The sequence below is a fragment of the Salvelinus sp. IW2-2015 genome, unplaced genomic scaffold, assembly GCF_002910315.2.
Source record: "Salvelinus sp. IW2-2015 unplaced genomic scaffold, ASM291031v2 Un_scaffold1930, whole genome shotgun sequence".
Taxonomy (NCBI): domain Eukaryota; kingdom Metazoa; phylum Chordata; class Actinopteri; order Salmoniformes; family Salmonidae; genus Salvelinus; species Salvelinus sp. IW2-2015.
The window spans coordinates 106,686-114,832 of record NW_019943288.1 but is presented as its reverse complement, the minus strand read 5'-3'; the positions used below and the strand labels follow the sequence as shown (position 1 = coordinate 114,832).

Genomic DNA, 8,147 nt, shown 5'->3' with positions numbered 1-8,147 from the left:
TACAGTATATAGATGCACTCACTCACACTCCCTATGCATGAGAAGTATGACAGACAGCTGCCCTGCTTGGCCAGAGGTCTCAATGGTGGAGGAACCAATCAATATTGCATAACCTACAGTTCACCGTCCCCCCAGCACCCTCTGTGTGTGTGCGTGTGTATGTATGTGTATGTGTGTGTGTGTGGCTGAAAAATATAAAACACTTGAAAAATGCATGAGGGAAGATAATGAAAAGAAAGAAAAGAAAACAGAAAATAAAATTAAAGTATTGAGCAGACAGACAGCAGACAGAGACAATAGAGGAGCCAGCAGGCAGCAGAGAGGAGACAGGAGACCGCAGAGAGGAGACAGTAGGCAGCATAGAGGAGACCGCAGAGAGGAGACAGTAGAGGAGACAGCAGGCAGCAGAGAGGAGACAGGAGACCGCAGAGAGGAAACAGCCAGACAGCATAGAGGAGACAGGAGACCGCAGAGAGGAGACCAGTAGAGGAGACAGTAGAGTAGGCAGCATAGAGGAGACAGGAGACCGCAGAGAGGAGACAGTAGAGGAGACAGCAGGCAGCAGAGAGGAGACAGGAGACCGCAGACAGGAGACAGTAGAGGAGACAGTAGAGTAGGCAGCATAGAGGAGTCAGGAGACCGCAGAGAGGAGACAGTAGAGGAGACAGCAGGCAGCAGAGAGGAAGCCACAGAGAGGAGACAGGAGACAGTAGAGGAGACAGCATGCAGCATAGAGGAGACAGGAGACACAAGAGAGGAGAACAGGAGACAGTAGAGGAGACAGCAGGCAGCATAGAGGAGACAGGAGACCGCAGAGAGGAGACAGCAGAGGAGACAGCAGGCAGCAGAGAGGAGACAGGAGACCACAGAGAGGAGACAGGAGACAGCAGACAGGAGACAGTAGAGGAGACAGCAGGCAGCAGGGAGGAGACAGGAGACCGCAGACAGGAGACAGTAGAGGAGACAGTAGAGTAGGCAGCATAGAGGAGACAGGAGACCGCAGAGAGGAGACAGTAGAGGAGACAGCAGGCAGCAGAGAGGAGACAGGAGACCGCAGAGAGGAGACAGGAGACAGCAGACAGGAGACAATAGAGGAGACAGCAGGCAGCAGAGAGGAGACAGGAGACAGGAGACAGTAGAGGAGACAGAGGCAGCAGAGAGGAGACAGGAGACAGCACAGAGGAGCCAGCAGGCCGCAGAGAGGAGACAGGAGACAGCACAGAGGAGACAGGAGACAGTAAAGGAGATAGCAGGCAGCAGAGGGAGAGGAGACAGCACAGAGGAGACAGGAGACGGCACAGAGGAGACAGGAGACAGTAGAGGAACAGCAGACCGCAGGAGGGACAGGAGACCGCAGAGAGGAGACAACAGACCGCAGGAGGAGACAGCACACCGCAGAGAGGAGACAGGAGACCACAGGAGACAGGAGACAGCAGAGGAGACAGGAGACAACACAGAGGAGACAGGAGACAACACAGAGGAGACAGGAGACAGCAGGCAGCAGAGGAGACAGGAGACAACACAGAGGAGACAGGAGACAACAGAGGAGAACGGAGACAGCAGAGAGGAAACAGGAGACAACAGACCGAGAGAGGAGACAGCGACCGCAGACAGGAGACAGCAGAGAGCACAGAGGAGACAGGAGACAACACAGAGGAGACAGGAGACAGCAGGCAGCAGAGGGAAACAGAAGACAGCAGGTAGCAGAGAGGAAACGGGAGACAGCAGGCAGCAGAGAGGAAACGGGAGACAGCAGGTAGTAGAGAGGAAACAGGAGACAGCAGGTAGCAGAGAGGAAACAGGAGACAGCAGGCAGCAGAGAGGAAACAGGAGACAGCAGGCAGCAGAGAGGAAACAGGAGCAGCAGGCAGCAGAGAGGAAACAGGAGACAGCAGGTAGCAGAGAGGAAACAGGAGACAGCAGGTAGGCAGAGAGGAAACAGGAGGACAGCAGGCAGCAGAGAGGAAACAGGAGACAGCAGGTAGCAGAGAGGAAACGGGAGACAGCAGGCAGCAGAGAGGAAACAGGAGACAGCAGGCAGCAGAGAGGAGACAGAAGACTGCCCTCCCAAAGGTTTCTGGGAAAACAACTAGGGAGGTCTAAGAATGTGCCTGATGCATTAGCCAAGACCTAGATCCATCATAATTAAAGTATTGCGCAGACAGAACCCAGGGGGTTCACATGTCTTGAATGAAATCTTCCAGCCCAGCCCTCCCAAAGGCTTCTGGGAAAACAAGTCTCCAGTTGGGGCCACTTTTACACTGGAACTAGGGAGGTCTAGAAATGTGCCTGACGCATTAGCCAAGACCTAGATCCATCATTGTGAACGCTAACTAAGCTAACTAGGCCAGTAAACCAGAAGAATTTATGACCTGTGTTTGAGATGGGACGTATAGCTCTGGATCGCATTCATTATAGCACATCGWAGCAAAACGTTTTGCAACGGAAAATGAAAATGAGCGTTTCTATTGAAGTTCAGATAGTCCCTCCCTGTTTCAGTATGGCTTCTTGCTTTGGTGCCTAATGAGTAAGACCTTTGTCAAGTCTCTTAGCCCTTAAAGACCCYGCGTCAGTTTCCTTCTGTGAGCGAATGCAAAGCCTTTCAGCTGGTTTTAATTAACTCAACCAGAGACAATGATTAATTAAAATGAGTGCAAAGACTTTTTACTGAGGATACTGACAAAGACTGGAGAACTTCACACTGGTCCCAGGACGAAGGGATTTTAATACAGACACAGAAGTAGATCTAACACACACACACACACACACCTCCACAAGGTGGTACAAACTCTCATGAGACCCTCTCCATTTTAACAATGTCCAAACAAACCAATTGAAAGTGGGCTTTGGTTGTTCAATCCAGACGAAATATGAATTCAGTGGTTCTAGGTTTCAACTTCAACCATCAGTATCCATCAACCATCATAATTATTCCCAGATCCACAGCCTTTACAGGTTGGGCTTTGACACACAGAGGGATACAGAGAGAGAGAGGAAGCATGGTGAGACAGGCAGCGTGGTATAAGGAGACAGGCAGCGTGGTATAAGGAGACAAGTAGCGTAGTATAAGGAGACAAGTAGCGTAGTATAAGGAGACAGGCAGCGTGGTATAAGGAGACGGGCAGCACGGTGTAAGGAGACGGGCAGCACGGTGTAAGGAGACGGGCAGCGTGGTATAAGGAGACAGGCAGCGTGGGATAAGGAGACAGGCAGCGTGGGATAAGGAGACAGGCAGCGTGGGATAAGGAGACAGGCAGCGTGGGATAAGAGACAGGCACGGGAAGACAGCACGTGGATAAGAGACAGGCAGCGTGGGATAAGGAGACAGGCAGCGTGGGAAAGGACAGCAGTGCGATAAGGAAGACAGGCAGCGTGGATAAGAGACAGGCAGCAGTGGGATAAGGAGACAGGCAGCCTGGGATAAGGAGACAGGCAGCGTGGGATAAGGAGACAGGCAGCGTGGGATAAGGAGACAGGCAGAGTGAATTAAGAGAGAGGAGGCGTGGATAAGGAGACAGGCAGCGTGGTAAGGAGACAGGCAGCGTTGGTATAAGAGACAGCAGCGTGATAAGAAACAGCAGATAGATAAGAGACAGCAGGGATAAGGAGACAGCAGCTGGTAAAGGAGACAGGCATGGTATAAGGGGACAGGCAGCGTGGTAGAGGAGACAGGCAGCGTGTAGGAGACAGCAGCGTGGAATATAAGGAGCACAGGCAGCCGTGGGATAAGGAGACAAGGCAGCGTGTGTATAAGGAGACAGGCAGTGTGGTATGTTGGGCTTGTCGGCCCCATCAGCGGTCTGTCAGAAGAGTGTGTCAGGAGCAGACGGAGCGTGACCACGTATGTGTCAGCAGCTAGCTAACCCAGCACTCCCTCCCTGGAGGAGCTAACACTGACAGCCATGCAGCCTCTACAGTCAGCAGCATCTCCTCTCTGTCACGCTGACACACACTTTATATGTCTAGTCTACACATCATCATCGTAGTTTTTTTTTTTTGCCCTCTGCTTTTTTCGTTCAAACTGCTTCAGATCTAACTTCTCTTATCCATTAAACACAAACATCAACATGCAACAATTTCAAAGATTTTACAGTTTATGTAATGAAATCAGTCAATTGAAATAAATTAATTAGACCCTAATCTATGGATTTCACATGACTGGGAATACAGATGTGCATCTGTTGGTCCCAGATACCTTAAAAAAAATGGTAGGGGCCTGGATCAGAAAACTGGTCAGTAGCTGGTGTGACCATCATTTGCCTCATGCAGCGTGACACATCTCCTTCGCATAGAGTTGATCAGGCTGTTAATTGTGGCCTGTGGAATGTTGTCCCACTCCTTTTAATAGCTGTGCAAAGTTGCTGGATATTGGCGGGAACTGGAACACGCTGTCGTACACGTTGATCCAGAGCATCCCAAAAATGCATCATGGGTGACATGTCTGGTGAGTATGGAAGAACTGGGACATTTTCAGCTTCCAGTTATTGTGTACAGATCCTTGCAACATGGGGCCGTGCATTATCATACTGAAACATGAGGTGATGGCGGCGGATGAATGGCACGACAATGGGCCTCAGGATCTCGTTACGGTCTCTTTGTGCATTCAAATTGCCATCGATAAACGCAATTGTGTTCGTTATCCGTAGCTTATGCCTGCCCATACCATAACCCCACCACTACCATGGAGCACTCTGTTCACAACGTTGACATCAGCAAACCGCTCGGCCACACAACGCCATACACGCTGCCATCTGCCCGGTACAGTGGAAACTGTTCTTCCGTGAAGAGCACACTTCTCCAGCGAGCCAGTGGCCATCGAAGGTGAGCCTTTGCCCACTGAAGTCAGTTACGACACCGAACTTCAGTCAGGTCAAGACCCTGGTGAGAACGATGAGCACGCAGAGGAGCTTTCTTGAGACGGTTTCTGACAGTTTGTGCAAAAATGATTCAATTGTGCAAACCCACAGCTTCATCAGCTGTCCGGGTGGTTGATCTCAGATGATCCCGCAGGTGAAGAAGTCGGATGTGAAGGTCCTGGGCTGGTATGGTTACACGTGGTCTGTGGTTGTGATGCCGGATGGACATACTTCCAAATTCTCTAAAACAATGTTGGAGGCGGCTTATGGTAGAGAAATTAACATCCAATTCTCTGGCAACAGCTATGGTGGACATTCCTGTAGTCAGTACGCCAATTGCACGCGCCCTCAAAACTTGAGACATCTGTGGCATTGTGTTGTGTGACAAAACTGTACATTTTAGAATGGCCTTATACATAATGATTATGCTGTTTAAATCAGCTTATTGATATGCCACAGCTGTCAGGATCATCTCAGCAAAGGAGAAATGCTCACAGAAAAGTATGTAAACAAATTTGTTAAAGAAATAAGCTTTTTGTGCGTATGGAAAATTTCAGGAATGTTTTATTTCAGCTCATGAAACATGCGACCATGTTGCGGTTTTTTGATCAGTGTCGATCAAATACTACACTATGCTCTGGACAGTGAACATCAAATTATTTAATGATAAATTAAGAGGAGTATGTAAGCCACCTGCTGTCATAGAATGTTTTATTCTCTAAGGTATTATACATTACAGACCACACACAAGCACTTTACCATAACAGTATTCATGTCCTGAGATCACCTCAAGACTTCACAGATTTGATTGACAGGGAGAGACCTCCTCTGATGATTTACTTGCACACTGAGTTCAAAGCACCAATAGGTAAGAGCACATGTTCTGACATCAAAAACAAGGCCCAGATTGAATACTTTGAAATCACAGCCTTCCCTTCAATAATCACAGATTTTAAATGACTCTGGATTGTCAGCCATGAAGTGGAAGCAATCGGTCAGCTATTCAACAGCATCAGATCAGAGATGAAGTCAAGCAATGATGGAAGGAAGGACGCATTGTCAAAGTATTGGAACAAGGCCATGTCCTTGATACAGACCACAAGAGAAAAATCATAGTGCCTTCCTACAACGCTCACTAGAGCGTGGCTCAGTAGTAATAAGAAAACAAAATGTATGAAAGCAAGATATTTACAATAAAAAAAGGACTTGTACAAAAAAAAAACAGGCTCTATTGATACATTTAGTGTAGAAAATGTCCGAAACAGTATTGAACTTGATAGTAAACATAGTCGACAGATGCTATTCTGACAAATGCCTTTGGTCAAGGTTTGAATTACTCATTGGCTCTAGAAAGTGGGCTGAACCAATACACATTTTTTATGCATTTATGGCAATAACCTGATTTGTTGATAACATTGCAAACCAGCCAGGTCACCCGTAATACAAGTCAGTATTCGACGTCCATCCAAGTCTGAAGATGTTGGGAAATGACGTGGAAACCAGCCACTAGGGGGCAACAGTGAGCGCTGTTATCTTCAATAAGGTTTGGGTTTTGCTAGGGCGTTGTGGACAGGGATGGTGGATGGGCGGAAGCATCTCCCTCTGATTCCAAAGGTTGCAATTTCGAATACAGCAATAGAAAGTTAAGCCTAACCCAAACCTTATCCCTTACCTTAACAAATCAGCCTTAAGAATATGGAGTTAATGCCTGGACTTAACCTTAAACACTTTGAAATGTGACGTTTGAGAAACATGGATGAACGTCTAGATCTGACTTGAGACTGAGCTGGTTCCCTATCATCTGGACCTTTCCTTTCCCACATTTTACTTAGTATATGTCCCCTTAAAACATTCAAGCTGGATCCTTAATGGTGAAACTGCCATGTCCGTTTGTGATATTACAACAACAAAGAAGTTACTGCAAACGACCAACAGTTTCCCTCTCAGACATCAGTGCATGCGCGATAGAAGAGCACAATATGTCCTGCTATTAGTTTTACCATGCTGTGTGACGTTCCTCAGCCCGGACAACAACAACAAAAAAAGTGGTGGGTAGGCTTCCCCATACTGCGGACTCCATCTTTAAGGCTTTAGTTAGTCCAAATACACAGGTTTAGACCGTTACATTTGTACATTTTACAGTTCTTCAGTCACACAAGATGCCTCTATCACAGCACAAGCCGACTTAACAACGGACCGCTAAGGATAACTACGGATCCCCAAAGCCCACACAAAAACACACTAGTATGCTGGAAAGGCACCATAAAAAAAATTAGAAGCTAGACTTCTTTCCCCCCCCGTACGCGCCCTCAGAGATTCGAACCGCACACACCTTTAGCGTTATAAGCCACACGCTCTCTCCAATCGACACTCGAAGCCCCTCCCGCAACCACCAACACCCACACCCCGCAAACACTTCCAACAAGCGACACAACACACGACACAACCACTACACCTACGAACTACTCTGGAATAACCTAACAGGAACGCACAGAACCACCACAAATCACACTGACCCAAATATCGCAGAAACACAGTCCTCCCAACCGAGCACATCGACAAAGCCAAAGACCTCAATTGCCGCACACAGAAATACCAAAAAACCCAAATTCACTGTTTGCACAACCACTCACTGCCACTAAGAAAGCACACACCCACAACCAACATCAGACTCCTCGGTGACTCTTCACAGACAACACACCCCCACACCCCCCACACCCCACAACAAACCAAACACCGCGCCGACACCACACAACAACACACCACCACACCCACACCCCACAGCCCACCCCTCACACCCAACCCCACAACAAAGAAACCCACAACACCCACCCCAACCACCAAGCCACAAAAGCCAAAACCACCAAACACACACAACCGACAACCAAACCACGATAAATAATAACCCAATTTAAATTATATAAGACACATATAGATTTTCCTAGTTAAAAAGAGCATAAGAAAATCTGTCCATATTGCATGCAATTTACCCAGTGCAGAAAGAATCAAAATGCCTTTTGTCTATGGTCCCTGATACAATAAGAAAAGCATAATAGTTCATTTTTCAGGATATACATATTTGTTGTGACTGTTATGACTGCTGAAAGAAGCAGACAGTAGAATGATGAATTTTTCCCTTTAGCAGATCTCCTGTTCTTCACCTACTCTGATCTTGAGAACGCAGGCTAAAGCAACATGGGAGATGACTAACGGACATTGGCTCTCACCTGTCTCGGCTTTCAGATCAATGCAAGGAGAGGAGAGAGAACTATTTCCATTATTGATACGCCC

The 8,147-nt window shown here is 47.7% G+C and overlaps 1 long non-coding RNA gene across 1 annotated transcript; it reads right to left on the bottom strand.

The window, feature by feature from the left end:
* Positions 1 to 6,052: 6,052 nt before the first annotated feature.
* Positions 6,053 to 6,995, bottom strand: LOC139024834 (uncharacterized). The gene is made up of 2 exons (XR_011476201.1): positions 6,892 to 6,995; positions 6,053 to 6,192 (listed from the first exon to the last, which is right to left on the bottom strand). It is a non-coding gene; the product is annotated as an uncharacterized lncRNA (long non-coding RNA).
* Between the last annotated feature and the right edge of the window lie 1,152 nt (positions 6,996 to 8,147).